Below are 17,389 nucleotides of genomic sequence, written 5' to 3' on the forward strand. Positions count from 1 at the left end.
AAAAACTACAAGTGTGCCGAATTTCATGCTTGTAGAAGAATTTTCACAATCCGTCCTTAAAATCCCCCTAACAGACCAGACTAGACTACTCGATGGTGACACGGTGATCATTGAAGGTGAGGGAAGGACTCGTCTAGCTACAAGGTGAAGTGGCCATGCAGCCCCTGATGAGGCAGCTGTCAGCTAGGAGCCTCCCAGAAGCTTACAAGAAATACTGACAATTTGCATTGTTGTTGTTTTTTCTCTGAATGCAGTGCAGTAACACATGCCTTCCACAATACAAATCTCAAAATATTGATGTATAAAGTTTGAGTGCAGTCTATCACATTGTATTTTGGCAGGGGGTGATCAGGCCAGATTGTTTTTGGTTAGTTATAGTTAGGGAATATTAGGTTAGATTTAGTTTTGTTAGGTTTGTCATACGCTTCGCGCATTTCCGTATCCAGTTGTGGCAGAGAAGGCTGCGCTCATCTCCATATTCCCTGTTAAGTTAGTCAAACTTCACCCCTCCCCCCCTGGTGGATTTCTCTGCTATGGATGACACAGTTCAGTCTGTCCATGCATGTGGTGAGGACATTGAGTTCACCAAAAGTTTCACTTACCTTGGTAACATAGTGCATAACAATAGTCGGTCTTACCAGGGAGTCACTCCATGGATTGACCTGGCCCACAGTGTTGTGGAATCACTCAACACAAGTATATAGGACAAAAATCCGAATTTTCAAGTCGCTTGTGCTCCCCCTCTTTCTTTATCGCTGTGAGACATGAGCACTGCGAATTATGACGTGAAGAGGTGTGTTGATGGTATGAAGTGCCTTCACAGGATCATGGGGTACCTCTAAAATGATATGCCGAACCAGAGACTATTTGATGAAACTGAATCAAGGCCTCTCACTGTTTAGTCCGGCATTATGGGCATGTGGCACACTTCCAGGACGTCATTCTTTCCAGTAAGGTAGTTTTTGTACGTACAAGACAACACTGAGTGGAGGAAACCAAGGGTCTGGGGCCCACATAGCTCATGGTTCGACAAGTTGATCGATCCTGCCAAGTGGGGGTTTTAACTGAAGGGGTAGTGTTGCTTGGAGGCCCACTCAGAGGGACTGTCGGGAGTGAAAGCAGCAGCCGGAGGGTGAGTGAAACAGCGCGCAGCCTGGCATATGCTCCTTGTTAGTTAGTTAGTTACAGGGTCAAAGGCCAGTGTGACAGAGATGAACACTTAGGCCAACTTAACCTACCTTTCATTGGATTTTTTTTTTGTTTTTTTTGTTTTTTGTTTAGTTCATTAAGGAATGTTGATTTGTTTGATTTATTTAGTATTGTTACAACAATTGGTTTTCTATTTACAGGGAAGGTAGCATTCAATATTGCATTCTGCAAAATATACATTGTGCTATATATTTAGCAAAGATTATTCACTAATAATGACAAATAAAATCATAATTTAAAGACTAATAATTATAGAACACTAAATACTACAGTGTAGGAAGCAGACACTTTAAAAAAAGAATAATCAGTATTAGTTTCCTTTAAGCTTTAATTCCATTCTCTATTATATCAGTTGTATGTATTTATATTCACCCAGGGAGATTTTGGTATACTAATCATTGGGTATAGGCCAGCGTGGCCAGGGCAGGTTAGGCTGGTTGAGACTATATTTTCCAGGTTTGGGTAGGTAGTAGTAGTGAATTTATTTACTGCATTTACAAAAGTAGTAAATTTCTTTTCAACTTACATAGTGCAAACAAACAAATACAATTATGCAGATGAGCAAAAAGAGGTGTTCCCTGTACCTCAGTTAAGCGAGTTCAGTGTTCAGCGAGTAGGTTCCTATGAAAACTTTCTTTGAGTGACAAGCGAGGTTGGGGTGAAAAGTCATCCTCGTCTCAACGCGTGTACAACGGGCGCAGAGGCTCTCGGCTGGCCCGTGGAGCCGTCCTTCCGGATCTTTGGGATGCTGCGAACACTCCTGCTGGGCTTCTTTACCTTTTCCTCTCAGAGACACTGAGCCGAATTATATCTCTGGCGGCTGGTTACGCCGCGCGACCCGTTCAATGAAGAGTGAATGTCAGGAGAATGAGGAATATTTTGTGATGAGCGTGTGTGGAGCTGGCGGCGTCAGCACGCACATACACACTTGTTATATCATAATTTTAACAGCAATAGAAATACATTATACAATTCAGATTGAAAGTTATTCATGATTTAGGCGTTGAGAACGGCGGACCTGCACAACAGCACAGACTGCGGTGGAAAGTTCTTTGTTGTAGCTAACAACCATGGCAGAAAACCTGCGCTTCTCAGGGTAACTAAGCCTTTTAAATAATATGTTTTGCGAAAAATATTGATTTGTTTGCAAATCAGTGCTCAAGATTCCAAAATTTGCTTATGATAATACAGCAAGTCCACTTTAGTTCCATAATTTATCCCCACAAGTCCGCTTCAACACCGGCTTGGGGTTATAATGCACACAGGTAATTATTTTCACCTGCCACCTGTTGCGCCGTAGCGTATTGGGGGCCGCCGCTGCCCGGGGAAGGTATGATCATACTTCATAGGATCACTTCTATAGTATGACAGCCAAGTTCCCTGACCGAAACTTGGAGTGACCTCACGCCACGATGACGAGGCTAAGTGTCCGGCCCTGAGCGGGAAACTGCCCCGTGGCCTGGCCAGGGGCTTGAGGACCGTCCACCACCCGTTCGCGGGGCGTGGCGGGCCGAGCACAGGCTGAGTGGTGGAGGACTATAGAGGATCTTCCTTTTTTTGATACTCCTCCCGTTTGGGAGGAAATAATACCTAATATCTGCGACTTCCCGATTTGGGTGTTACGAGCAGTCGAGCATGAAGAATATTTTGTGGTGAGCCTGTGTTGGGCTGGCGTCGGTAAGGGAGGCGTTCGGTTGGCGGGCACAGGGCTTCTCGGCCTTTTGGCTAAGATCAAAGTGTAGTAAAAGTTCTTATCAGCCTAATATCTGTTACGATACCCATGTAGGATCTACGATATTAATCTGATTTTTGGATTAAGGGCTTGCTCCACCTTTGCCGCGGATCGGCCCGGTATTGCAGTAACTCCGGGATCGGTCTACTCCCCCAGGGGAGGAATCAGTAAACGATAATGATAATGTTATAAGGTGGATGAAGGAGACATGATTCATGCGTTAATGCTTGGGCTTTGCTTTGTACGGATCAGCTCTGTAATTTCGTGTCTCTGGAGTAGCCAGAAACTTGACATATATTATGCTAAGATGAGGGCCATTTGCTGTGGGGTTGCTTCACCTCTGTCACGAATCAGCCCGGTCTTGCAATTCCGGGATCATTTTTACTTCCCCGGGGGTGGAAAAAAACCAAGATGAATACGGGTATTAGACCATCGTGTGTTGTTCACCACGGCCTGATCACGAACTAGACTTATCGCTATCACCCTCCCGATTAGAGCATCTTCAAAGATTTACCCCTAGTATCACTAGGGGAAACAGGCCCTTGCACGGGCCATTGCCAAAGGCAAGGGTGCCGACAGACCGACTCTATCGGCGATCGAAATCTAGCCGTCCAAGTTGGTCTGTCGACGAGGACTGGCGTGTCTCTGACCGATTAGTGCAAACTCAGTATAGTTAATCTCTGGGTATTGCTAGATGTGTAGGTGTGAGTGTCTAGAGACAGAGTAACCTTGAAGCTGCATCAGGGATTTTTTTTCTTTAAGTGCTAATTCCTTCCCTGCGCTTCGCTCATACTACAAGTGTTCTTTGTGTTCCTACTGATTCATCACTTTATGTTTAGCTTCATTTTTCAAGTGCCATCTTTTTTTGTTCAAGTAATACCTTTGGAAATGTTCACATGTCTAAGATACTCCTCAAAAGTTTTGTCCCATCAGCAACTTCAGGGTATGCTCAACTAAAATGTTTTGTTTTTATTTCTTCATGAGTAAAGTTAAAATATTGTAGGTTCAGACACAAATATATTCTTTTTACAGCCCCACTTAGTGCTCGTTTAGCGAGTAGATTCTGGGAAATCTTGTTTAAGAGGCGAATTATATAAATATACCTTAGTTGGCTCTGGCGGTAGAGGGTGTGCAGACAGGTAGTGGGCCTCACTTGTCCCATGAAACCCCATTTTGACCTTATTGGGTCCCGTAGGCACTCCTGCGGAGCTTTTTCAATGTTTCTTGACCATTGCACTCCGGGGGTGCTGACCCCTGTGATTAACCCAAATGTGGTTAACTCCAGTGCGAAATTTTTGATAGCGGGGGAGTGCGTTCGCGCATCCCCCTAATAACCTCTTGATATTACATTATTATAGGTAGTATGGGTGGGTGGGTACAGTGTACTCAGCATCCCCCCAGGAGATAAAAGGTTAAACCGGACTGGAACCTATCGAAGTATCATGCCACCATGCCAGAAAGCAAGGTAAAGTTGGGGTAGTCGTAGTAAATTTATTTATATCCCCTTGGTCTCCTTCACTCAGGGTTGTATAATGCTAAAAGCATCGTCGCGCTTCTTGAAGTCACTGTGTGTCCATGTCTCAGCCAGACATTAAGGCAGGGAGCACACACACACACACACATATATATATATATATATATATATATATATATATATATATATATATATATATATATATATATATATATATATATATATATATATACATATATATATATATATATATATATATATATATATATATATATATATATATATATATATATATATATATATATATATATATATATATATATATATATATATATATATATATATATATATATATATATATATATATATATATATATATATATATATATATATATATATATATATATAATATATATATATATATATATATATATATATATATATATATATATATACAACCCTGGTACCCATCACGGTTAGTGTAGCGGCTGTGGAATCGCCTACTTATTTTACACCTATGAATAATCGACCTGAATGATCAACATTCAGCACAAAAGCATATTGGCAGTAATTAGGTAGGTGTATAAAACATACCCTGGTTAAACGTCATTTCCATGCGACGCTTTGTTAAAAAGTTATTAACAAAAATCAGTGTTACGCTGGCTCTGATTTTCATAGTAAGTAGGAACATAGATTAGATGTACAGTTTTAAGAAACACCTGTCAAGTTTTCATTTGATGTTGCCAGAGTTGAAAATTGTTCATGCCATGTGAATTTGTGAAATTTATATTTTTCTTCTTATTTTCTAATAGCCATAGTACCTGCTCGAGATACAGCAGAAGGGGCAAGGTTCACAGATGATAAAACATCTGCTGGTACATGATCGAGGCAGCTAGCTATAGAATACACATAAATATATTCCGCGCCACCACTGTTGCACAGAATTCATGGTTTTCAACTGTGATGAGTTTCTTTTCGCAGACTGATGAACTATAATGTGACTTGCCAAATTAATTACTCCTGCTCCTTTAGATCATCGTTGAATCCCCCTAAATGTTCAGTTACTCTTTCAAAAGTTTTGTCTAATAAGTAAATGGTTCTCTCAACTAAAAAGCTTTCATTTTTCGTCACGATTAAAGTGGGTATTACTCACAAACATATATATTATTTACCTATTCATTGTGCTATGTAGTGCTCGTGTAACGGGTCTTTAGACGGTATTGGGTGTCTTGAGCACTCATGTGGCCTTTGTTTAACTTTTTCTGACAATTCCCCAAATATGAATTTTTATTTTAGGCGTAGGGTAGCAGCGCTCAGGCCGGTGTCTGCAGTGTAACAGTCTAGAGCATGAGAAATATTTTGTGGTGAGCGTGTGTGTAGCTGGCGGCGGTAAAGGGGGCATTCGGTTGGTGGGCGGCATCGCTTCTCGGCCTTTTGGCTAAGATCAAAGTGTAGTATCTGTTCTTATCAGCTTAATATCTGATACGATCCCCATGTGGGATCTACGATATTAATCTGATTTTTGGACTTTGGCGAAGTGCTAGGGGCTTGCTCCACCTTTGCCGCGGATCGGCCCGGTATTGCAGTACCTCCGGGATCGGTCCACTCCCTCAGGGGAGGAGTAAACTCTCATGATAGTTGCTATGCTGTCTAACGCAGTGAGGCAGTGTTCTTGGGTATCAGCCGCCATCGTGCTCTGACGGGCTCTGAAGGTTCCGTTACGGCTCCTGGAGGCATGCCGAGTAAACTTTCTGCAAACGGAGTAATTCGGTTTTGATTACTCTTCAAAAGTATTCATGAATACTTTTCATTAAAAAATACCTTCATGACTCCGAAAGAGGCCCCACCACTTTACTCTTCATATCCCGTGGGCAATAGCTAGGATGGTAGAGAAAAAATCTACAATAAGCATGTTTCAATCTGGACTATCAGTCACCGTCCACGCTGGCCAGTGGCAACTTTATGAGTCAGACTCCAGACGCTGCGATGCCAGTCTGCGAACTTGTTACATCAACCAGCTCTTGCTCTTGCTGTACAGGTGACCCGTTGGAGAGTCAGGCTTTCGCATCGGCACAACCTGTAAAAATAAAAACAAAACAAGCAGTATCCATTACAAATCTTCCAATGCCTATTTCTTGCACACCACATCTTTTTCAGAAAACTCTTCATGGCTTCTACAATTCTATCATTTGCTTCAGCACTCAGTCCCAGCAGCAGCAGCATCCATTCCCTCTCTGCTCCTGCAATCCTCCCATTCACATCCCAGCCCATCTCACTCAGTGCCACCCTCATCATCTCCGTCCTTTCTCTCCGGTACCTCCCACACACCAGTATCACATGCACAACAGTTTCATCCATACCCCTGTCACACATCTGACACACTTTGCTGCGGGACTCAGACCACCTGTAATTTCTTGCATTCACATTCATACACTGCGCTCGAGCTTAGAAGAGAAGATCATCACCCAGGCTTCCATCATACCAGCTGACACAATGCGGGGCTTCCTTTTCCTTGTACCACTCCAAAGTAGTCATTCGTTCCATCGCATGCTTCCACCTCCTCAGACCGTCACCTTTCACTGCACTGTCTATCTCTCTCTTTCACTTTCTCACATCCCATTCTAGACCTTCACTATTCCTGTCAGTCACCTTCCATTCAAAGAAACGCCTCCCTTTCTCTCTGCTCACCCACCTGACTCGCATACCACTGTCACCAACCATTCTCATGCAGTTCTTAATCCATTTGCCCTCATGCACACTCCACAAGTAAACCTTCCGTGCCAGTCTCGCGTCATCCATTCGTTCCAATCTGACTTTGTATCTAAGGGTAGCCTTCCTAAATCTTTCCCTAAAGGTACTCCACCCCATATCACCCCTCAAAGCTTCCACCGCTGCATACCTTGGTGCATTCAAAGCTAACCTACCGATCCTATTTTGCCCTACTTCCAATTTATCCATTTCCAATTAACTCCTTGTAATCACCTCCATCCCACACATCATACTCGGCACTGACCACATGCCGCAACACACCCTTCTGCAGGGAGCTATAGCGTGTTGTGTGATATGACTAGTAGGGATGGGGGAACCGAGTATACTTTCTGCAAACCGAGTAATTCGATTTTGATTACTTCAAAAGTATTCATGAATACTTTTCATTGATTGATGAAAAATACTTTCATGACTCCGAAAGACGCCTCACCACTGCACTCTTTATATCCTGTGGGCAATAGCTAGGATGGTAGATAAAAATTCTACAATAAGCATGTATCAATCTGGACTATCAGTCACCGTCCACGCTGGCCTGTGGTAACTTTGTGAGTCAGACGCTGCGATGTCAGTCTGCGAACTTGTTACACCAACCAACAAACAGTGCATAAAAAAAAGAAAAAGGGCTTTTCCTTTTTCGAGTGGTGATTCCTCCGTCTGTTTCACTCATACTGGATACAAGAATGATTTCGGTGTTCACACTGACTCCCATCATACTACATTTAGCTCAAATGTTCAGATATGATCTTTTCTTTATCAGCAGTTAAGTTCCTTTGGAAATATTTACCAGTAGTTAAGTCTCTCCTCAAAGGTTTTCTGTCCTGTCATGAACTTCATGGCTTACCTGGCACAGGAGATACCGTGATCATAAAGGCGGTTTTCCCAGGGCGAGGCCCGCCATTGCACTCCGGCGGTGCTGACCCCTGCGATTAACCCAAATGTGGTTAACTCGAGTGCGAAATTTTTGATAGCGGGGGATTGCGTTCGCGCATCCCCCTAATAACCCCATGATGATACGTTGTATGGAAGCATATGTCGGCGGGCAGATGCAGTCTACTCAGCATCTCCAGGAGATAATAGGATAAATTCGCCTGAACCTACTGATGTATCATGCCACCATGTCAGAAAGCAGGGTAAAGCTGGGGTAGTAGTAGTAAATTTATTCTTATCCCCTTGTCTAGTTCCAACAGCATCGTCGCGCTTATTGAAGTCACTGAGTCGATGTCTCACAGCCACCACAACGTGGCAACATGGGAAAAATTCGCTGCCACATGTCAGAATTTATACAAATCGTTGTTATATATAATCCTAAACATCGACACTCATTGTACTATGTAGCTTCCTTTACTATATACAGAATATATAAAATATCACTTTCAAATAGCACATGGATGGGAAATAAGAGAGAGACGCATGTACGAAGGTTGATTTGGCAGAATGTCGGGAGAGAGAGCGCGTTCCTTTCCTTATGATCTCCCCTCCTCCTCCCCCATCTATCCCCATCCTCCTCTCCTCCCTCCCTCCTCAAAATATCCTGCGTATGTGAAGAATGAAAGGAAGAAAGAAAGGAGAAAGGGAAAAAGCAAGAAATAAGGAAATAAAGAGAAGAAGAATGAAAGAAAAGGGATGTCAAGAATGACATAAAGAGAGAAAGAAACAAACAAAGAGAGAAGGAAGGAGAAAGAGAAAAAGAAAAAAGAGAAGAAGAATGCGAGAAAGAAAGGAAGAAAGAGGGAAGAAAACGGAAATAAAGAAAGCAAAATAAAGAGAGAAAGAAAGATAAAGAAAAAATGAAAGATAAATAAATAAATAAAGGAGAAATAGAGAAAAGAAAGAGAAAGGAAGAAAAAGTAAAAATGAAAGAGAGAAAAGGTTGAAAGATAGAAGAAGAATGAAAGAGAGAAAGAAGGAAGAAGAATGAAAGAAAGAGAAAAGGGAGAAAGAAACAAAGAAAGTAAAGAGAGAGAAAGAAAGATAAAAAGAAAAAAAGAGGAAGAAAAAAGAAAGAAAAAGAAACACGAATGAAGGAGAAAGAGAAGAAGATTGAAAGAGAAAAAGGAGAAAGAGAAAGGAAAGAAGAAATAAAAAGAGGAAGAGAGTAAGATAGGAAGAAATAGAGAATTACTATTGAAATGGTTCGCCAAAGACAATTTCAGAAAGTTTAACACACACACATTATTATTATTATTTTTTTTTTTTTTTTCATCTTACATAGTACATGTACAATCATGTCGATGAGCACACGCACAAATTGAATTTGCCTCGCGACAGTCTCCACCAACAGTCTCTCATTATGTCAATCATCTCATTATGGCAATCAATATCGTTTTCTTATTTACGGCTTCTTGGATTCAACCGGCATGTTTTGCTACACGAAGTTCAGTAGTTTCACGGAGCGCTTATATCATTTTGGGGGATGAGCTTCAGGATGTAGTTGTGATTTTCAACACTCACATAGACCATATCAGTGCCACAGCCAACAGAACACTGGGGTTCCTGAGGAGGAATTTACATAACTGCACACCTGACATTAAACCCATAGTTTATGACACACTTGTGAGACCAACACTGGAATACTGCTCCACGGTGTGGGATCCTTACACACACACAAACATTGATAGGTTAGAACAAATCAACACCAAGGCGGCTAGGTTCATTACAAACAATTACACTCGAACGCCTGGAATCACAACACGGATCAAACAACAGATAAACATGGACCCTCTTCACATACGCAGACAAGCACACAAACTTACACTTATGTACAAGATCACAAACACTCACATTGACATTGACCCACAAACATACCTACACAAGGCAAACAGTCAACGTACTCGTAACACACACAACCATAAATACCAAACATATCATACTAACACTGACGCATACAAGCACTCATACTTTCCACGCACCATACGTGACTGGAACAGCCTCCCTCAACAGATTTTAGACTGCGATACAATAGACTCATTCAAAAAACAAATACATACTCACTTGTCACCACAACACACCAACACTAACAATTACACTTGATTCACTTCCCTCCCCTGCACACTCGGCTCCCCCGTCCCCCCAACAGCCAACAAATATGCGTGTTATGCACCATACAGGTGCCCTAGCTGCGCATTATTATCCAGATCCAGATCCAGATTTAATTATATGTTCTTGATGGTACGAGTGTCTAATTTTCTCTGGAACCCCCAGTCTCGTGTATTATTATTTTTTTCTGATAGACCGTCTTATAATAGATAACTACTAATGAAACAACAACAATAAAACCCTCCACCCGAAGTATGGCCTGCATGTTGAGACCGTAGTTGTGTATAGCAGCGGGCGGCTGGAGTGGCGGCGGGTTTGCGGGCATGAAGGGCGCGCCTGTTGTCTTGATGACGAATTAGCCGCTTCCGTCAGTGTGTCGGGAAATGACGTCCAACAGTAAACAGTGCCACTATGCGCCGCGTGAAGCAGCAGCCTGCCAAGGGGACAGGGCACCCCTGGAGAACAGGCCAGCATGTGCAGTAGGCGCCACGGCCTTCTAGCTCGGATGTGACCCGGCTGTTGGTGTTCAGCGCGAGACAGTTTGGCGGAGATTCTGCTGCGTTGTGGCAACTCTGGTTTCCCTTCAAAACGCATAAATCTTTCGCCTTTTACTAAAGATTTCCGTGGAGGGGAATAACTCAATGAGTCTTACATAATTTTTTCTTGGCCCACCTAGTGGGCCTAATATTACGCCATGATTATATACGAATTATCCTCCGTGTGCAGGGTTGGAAAAAAACCTTTTTTCACCCAACCCACTTTTTTTTTTTGGGGGGGGGGGGGTAATTTTTGAGGTTTTATTATTTTTTGTTTATTCTTCGTATTTATATGTAAATCAATTTAAATAAACAATTGAAAAGTAGCCAAGGGTAAAATAAAAGGTTTGAAGTGTTATCTAAAGCAGTGGTGCTCAACCTTTTTGGGTGGCAGGGCCACATTAGATGGGCAACGTGTGATAAGGGCCTTATATTGCCTGCAATGTGAATACGCATAGTAATTGATATATTTTACACACTTATAACACTGATTATGTTGTGTACATATTGTAACTTGCCTGATACGGTCGTAATCAAAACACTTTTCACATAAATTGCAGGTCATGGGGAAATGGGCTATTATAAGCTACAATAAAGTGAAGACCTATATACGAGCGACAACATTTTGCTGTTGGGCAGGGAGAGGGGAAACGTGGAGCGGCTGCGGTGTGAACATAAGAACATGGGGAAACTGCAAGAGGCCGGGTGGCCTACACAGGGCTGCTCCAGAATCCCCCCCACTACTCACGATGGGTGAGGTGTAGTTTCAGGGGTTACCGGTAGAGGCTTGATCCTCGTTTTACAGGCGGTACTATGCACGCACCAGTACCCTGTCACCTTACTGCACCCACACCTCACTGCCACCTGTCATCCTCGTCCATGTAGCTTTCCAGTCTACTCTTAAAACAAGCTGTCGTCCCTGCACTATGTGATTGCTGAGTCTATTTCATTCCCCCACCACCCTATTACTAAACCAATTCTTGCCTATATCTCTCCTAAATCTATACTTTTCTAATTTAAATCCATTACTGCGAGTTCTATCCTGCTGGCTAATTCTCAGTACTTTACTTATATCGCCTTTGTTGTAACCCTTGACCCATTTGAATACTTCTACCAGATCTCCCCGCACGCTTCGTCTTTCTAGTGAATGTAAGTTTAGATATTTCAGCCTGTTTTGATATGGGAGGTTCCTCAGCCCCTGCATCATCTTGGTCATCCTCCTCTGAACTGATTCTAGCAAGCTGATGTCCATTCTGTAGTGTGGGCACCAAAACTGGTCAGCATAATCTAAGTGTGGCCTAGCTAACGCTAAATAGAGTCTGAGGATGACCTCTGCACTCCTGTTGGTTACCGTCCTGTTAATAAAGCCTAATACCCTGTTAGCCCTACTCCTCGCACTAATACATTGCTTCCTTAGTTTTAGGTCAGAGTTCACTAACGCTCCCAAATCCCTTTCACACTCAGACCTGCCTATCGCTGTGGAGTCGAAACTATACCCGTGTGCAGGGAGGTTGGGGGAACTTTATTGGGTAGGGGTCCAGGGGAGGTGGTGTGGTAGACGACGGGTAAGGGGAGAGGGCTGTAAGAGTGGATGGGTAATGGTGGGAAAGGCCCGGAAGGGAGTGGTTGAGCAGGAGAGGGGTACGAAGCCAGAGACCAGACTGATCGAGAGGATGAGAGGGCAGGGACATGAGCGAAGGGAATAGCCAAGCAGGAGGGAATTTTCAAAAAAAGCCTTTATTCGCCTGTTTTCAAGGGGAAAAAGCCAAGGGGCCGTAGTATTAATCTCCCCCATTCCCGTTCCCATCCCATCCCTTTTCCTTGGCTGTGACCAAGGCCTTGCTGTGACCTGCAGTTTTAAGCGTCCCCGGGGGGTTGGGGTTGATCAACACTACCTGGAGGGAGAGCGGAAGGGGTGGAAAAAGTGTTGACTCCGCGGGGTGCGAGGCAGGACATCTTTAGGTTCCCCTTCGTATATTTCATGAATAAATAGTGTTCTGTTTGTTGTTATAGAAGAAAATATATTGAAAAGTATCAGAATATTTCTATGACTGATATTGTATCGCAAACTTTGCTGAAGTTAATATATTTCTTTTAGTTTGTAAAGACTCTTGTGTTTCCATTTGATTGTAAACATACAGTTATTCCTGAAGATTCCTTTATAATTGCCCCAAAAATGGCAAAAGACGGCAGATAGATGACTAAATATGGCATCATTATGGGAATACTTAACATATACTATAAAAAAGGGCATTTCTTGGTGACCATTGATTTTAGACAAAAATGCCACCAATGACACGACCTGACAACCCCTATGTGGCTGCCCCATGGCTGGCCGGGTGTGTGACCATTCATGGATACCAACCTGTCTCATAAATTAACTTACCCGCGTTACCTGTTATTTACATGTAGATCAATTACCCTATTATTTTGTTTTATGATATATAATGTATATGAATACAATGGTGTGTGAAAAATGCAATATTTATCTCGTTTTCTGTAATTATTGGTTTGAAAGTGCTGCCAACATTATTATGACCTGCGAGTTGGTCTTGTCTGGCCCGCCGGGGACGGGGAGGGGATGGGGCGGTTTACACATACCCCAGACCCGCGTATGGGGATGGGGACGAAAAGGGAATGGGGAAGATTAATACTACGGCCGAAGGTCCCAGCCCAAAAGCCAAGATCTAGTAAAAAAATGCCAAGGAGTGGCAACGCTGGACTCATCAACCAGGGTTGCCACTTTGGGATTTTCCCACAAATCTGTGGGAGAAACAGGGCTACGTGGAAGGTGTCTCTGTATTCATTCCCATCTAGTGCTTGGGCAATGTTCTCCGTCCCCACATTTTATTGTCTTATTGTCCAGGGGGAGGTACTGCCCCCTCCCTTGTTGTGCTTTCCTTCCTACCATTGTATCTTTTTAATTTCCTGGTGCTCCCTTCACATGTATTAATATTTGTATAATCTCACTCTGTCCTGCCTGGGGGTAGGGATGGCATGTTCCTCCCTTCTCCCTTGTTGTTTACCTGCAACAATAAACTATCAATCAATCAATCAGGTGTCGTGGGAACTAAAATTTTGTGGGAATTTTGTGGAAATGTTGGTAAATTTATGGGAATTTTACAAAAATGTTAAATAATGCATAATATCATAATTATTAGAGAGAGAGAGAGAGAGTGGTGGTGAGGGATGGATGGGGTGGGGGGGGGGCGCGGTGGGGGGGGGTTGGGTGATGCCAAAGATGCTGGTTGGAAGGAAGTGGAAGAAGATGAATGGCTGATAGATTAGTAGGAATAGTGAGGTAAACATATGATGAAAGTAACAATGTAACAGATAGGCTTACATTGAATATATCACAGCTGTGGGTAAATTAATCAACATTATCTGTTTATGTTTATGCAAGCTATAGGCCCCTTAACTGTGGGTAAATTAATCAACATTATCTGTTTATTTATGTTTATCCAAGCTATAGGCCCCTTAACTGTGGGTAAATTAATCAACATTACCTGTTTATTTATGTTTATGCAAGCTATAGGCCCCTTAATGTACATGTACTGATATATGCTACCTAAATAATGTGTAAAGTAACATGTTAAACTTTCTCTATCCTTAATTAAATTTGTGGATTTTTTTGTTGGAATTGTTTTCATGACGTGGGAAATCTGTGGGAGAAATGGAGCCCATCTATGGGAATTTGGCAATTTTGAAGTGGCAACCCTATCATTAACAAAATCAGTGAGGCTAGCCAGCATTCAGGCTGCCAGATGAGCAATAGCCTTTTTATCATTATAATACTTTAACATTATAAAGTTCACATATAATAGGATATTCATTAATATCAATTATAATATAGTTTCTACTGCTGCGTATCATTAAAATTAAATGAACTAATAGTATACGTATTATGATAGTGATAAGTAGGTTATTTTTTGGTTACTTGCCGAGGGCCGCATTAAACTTTATTGAGGGTCGCATGCGGCCCTCAAACAGTAGGTTGAGCCTTGGTTGAGCACCCCTGATCTAAAGGATAGACACTTGTTTAGGTGCTGTTGATACAGGTTGTTAACTTGTACAGGAAACGAATGGGTGAGGCTTGACTACCCGTCACTCAGCACTCCGCAGTTCCTCAGTTTCTCTTTGTCGTGAGTGAGAGGATCACACTGTTTAATTGTTGTGCTTAGCGGGGCACCCTGGTGTGGTTAGTAGTTACCCTAATAGATATTTAGTACAAATTATAGTTGTGAGTCAGAGAAAAGAAAAATACTGTTCCCTGTGTGTGTGTGTTATCATTTAGACCAGGGGTTTTCGACCTGGGGTACGCCAAGGGTCTGTCAGGGGGTATGCTCTCCCCATGGGTCGCTAGGGTTAGAGGCCTGGCCGCACACCGACTTGTACTGTACGCGTACTGGACGGGGAGAGAGGTGCGAGGTGTGGTCGGGCACGCACCACTTGACAGTCGTAAACGGTGAACTGGAGATTGGTGTTGCTGCATTTTGGCAGGTTGGTCCCTTTGTGGCTATTGTCTTTACTGATGTATTAATTTCGGAATGCTGTGTCGATTTCAGTAACATGATTATCGCAAACTGTGTGGCATTGGCAGGTATAAGATTTAGCTCTGACTTATTCTTAATGGAAAGGTTGATGAAATAGAAAACACTAGTTTTTCATGTGTACGAAGATGTGTTGTGCGAAACGATTTACTATAGCGGCGATGTATAGTCACGATGTAAGACAGTAAGATGGCCTTAGCTTTAAGTGTAATTTGTGGTGCGTCTGTGTGATATGGCTGGGTGTTATGTGGAGTATCCGAGTTTGGTTTGGCTTGGTTAAACCGTGTCGTAGCGTGGTGGTTGTGTGATGATGTGTCAGGTGTGTCAAAGCAAAAACTAGAACACAAGCAAATAAGATGAAGAAAAAAACTGATGTTATTTATATTTTTTTTGGAAGGTCTTTATGGATTTTACTTTTTTTTTATTTATATATCCTATTTATCAATAGGATATAAAACAATGTCAATAACCCTGTCCGTGTGAGGTTTAATTCTTCAACACACAATTGGAAGATGCCAGACTGTAAATTGTATCCCTTGTATAGCCTCGTATTAATTAGATAGTCTTTTTGTAGAGATTTAGTGTACTAGGATCCAAAGTCTAATAATTTGTGGTATCCTTCCCAGTTTCAAATAGTCTGCAGTCAAATACTAAATAATCTGTGGTAGGGAAGGGGGAACCGAGTACTTCCTGCAAATCGAGTACTTCGGGTTTGATTACTCTTCAAAACCGAGTACTGAATGATTACTTTGCTCTGTCGACAAGCTAATTAAGCGTCTTCTATTTAGAACACTGATCAGCTCTCTATATAGATCACTGGCCCGGTGTGGTGTCATATGAGACATCTGGGTACCGTGAGACATCCCATCCTGAATACATACATGAATTTCGACACAGTACCGTGTCTTTCGTCGACTGCTTGTCGAGATCTATCCCACCCAAGTTTATTTATTTTATTATAAAAGCAAATGATGAGCATTTATGTATATAACTAGGATATCAACCCAGATCACGAGGATCCAGATCTCGATGGTGAATAGAACGCGGGTTCTCCAGCCAGATCAGTGATCTAAGATGGATTCTTGTAAATAGAAGAGGGACGGCAGTCATATCACATGGCTAGAGGGAGAGGGGGGGAGGGGGTTAGTGTTGCCAGAGATTAAAATTGTTCATATTCGTCTGAGAACAGATAACATTTACGTAGATTTCAGAACTACAATGTGACTTACCAAATTAATTACTCCTGCTTTATTACACCATCGTCGATCGATCGATTGAATCCCCCTAAATGTTCAGTTACTCTTTCAAAAGTTTTCTGTTTATTAAATAACTTTATGGTATTCTCAACTAAAAAGTTTTCTTCATTTTTCGTCATGATTTAAGTGGGTATTACTCACAAACATGTATATTATTTACCTATTGATTGTGCTATGTAGTTCTCGAGTAATGGGTAGATTCCCGATAAATTCTTGTTTGAGCTGCGATCTTAGTGTAGGAGGTGCAAGCCTGTGTTTGCCGCTTCTGGGGCGTAAAGGGCGTGCTTGTTGGTGACAGGTCTCTGGCGGCCGACGGAGCCGTCTTTAGATGGTTTTGGGTGTCTTGAGCACTCATGCGGGGTTTGTTTAAATTTTTCTGACAATACCCCAAATCTGAATTTCGAGTCTAGGCGTAGGGTAGCAGCGCTCAGGCCGGTGTCTGCAGTGTAACAGTCTAGAGCATGAGGAATAATTTGTGGTGAGCGTGTGTGTAGCTGGCGGCGGTAAAAGGGGCGTTCGGTTGGTGAGCGGTATCGCTTCTCGGCCTTTTGGCTAAGATCAAAGTGTAGTATCTGTTCTTATCAGCTTAATATCTGATACGATCCCCATGTGGGATCTACGATATTAATCTGATTTTTGGACTATGGCGAAGTGCTAGGGGCTTGCTCCACCTTTGCCGCGGATCGGCCCGGTATTGCAGTACCTCCGGGATCGGTCCACTCCCCCAGGGGAGGAATAAACTCAATATAAATATCAGCCGCCCTCGTGGTGTGGCGGACACAGATGGCCGTGTCACGGCTCCTGGAGGTGATACACAGCTCTTTTCC

At 42.5% G+C, this 17,389-nt stretch overlaps 5 non-coding genes and 1 pseudogene across 5 annotated transcripts; all 6 read left to right on the plus strand.

Annotated features, from left to right (window-relative positions):
• The first annotated feature begins 2,541 nt into the window (after positions 1–2,541).
• Positions 2,542–2,739, plus strand: LOC126984896 (small nucleolar RNA U3). The gene has a single exon (XR_007738198.1). It is a non-coding gene; the product is annotated as a small nucleolar RNA U3 (small nucleolar RNA).
• Positions 2,740–2,914: 175 nt separating this feature from the next.
• On the plus strand, positions 2,915–3,094 carry LOC126984956 (U2 spliceosomal RNA; annotated as a pseudogene).
• A 2,739-nt stretch (positions 3,095–5,833) lies between these two features.
• LOC126984930 (U2 spliceosomal RNA) lies at positions 5,834–6,026 on the plus strand. The gene has a single exon (XR_007738230.1). It is a non-coding gene; the product is annotated as a U2 spliceosomal RNA (small nuclear RNA).
• A 1,991-nt stretch (positions 6,027–8,017) lies between these two features.
• LOC126984928 (U1 spliceosomal RNA) lies at positions 8,018–8,180 on the plus strand. The gene has a single exon (XR_007738228.1). It is a non-coding gene; the product is annotated as a U1 spliceosomal RNA (small nuclear RNA).
• A 2,607-nt stretch (positions 8,181–10,787) lies between these two features.
• LOC126984908 (U5 spliceosomal RNA) lies at positions 10,788–10,903 on the plus strand. Its single transcript, XR_007738209.1, has one exon. It is a non-coding gene; the product is annotated as a U5 spliceosomal RNA (small nuclear RNA).
• Positions 10,904–17,094: 6,191 nt separating this feature from the next.
• On the plus strand, positions 17,095–17,287 carry LOC126984940 (U2 spliceosomal RNA). Its single transcript, XR_007738240.1, has one exon. It is a non-coding gene; the product is annotated as a U2 spliceosomal RNA (small nuclear RNA).
• The last annotated feature ends 102 nt before the right edge of the window (positions 17,288–17,389 follow it).

The sequence above is a fragment of the Eriocheir sinensis genome, chromosome 57 (genome assembly GCF_024679095.1).
Source record: "Eriocheir sinensis breed Jianghai 21 chromosome 57, ASM2467909v1, whole genome shotgun sequence".
Lineage (NCBI taxonomy): Eukaryota > Metazoa > Arthropoda > Malacostraca > Decapoda > Varunidae > Eriocheir > Eriocheir sinensis.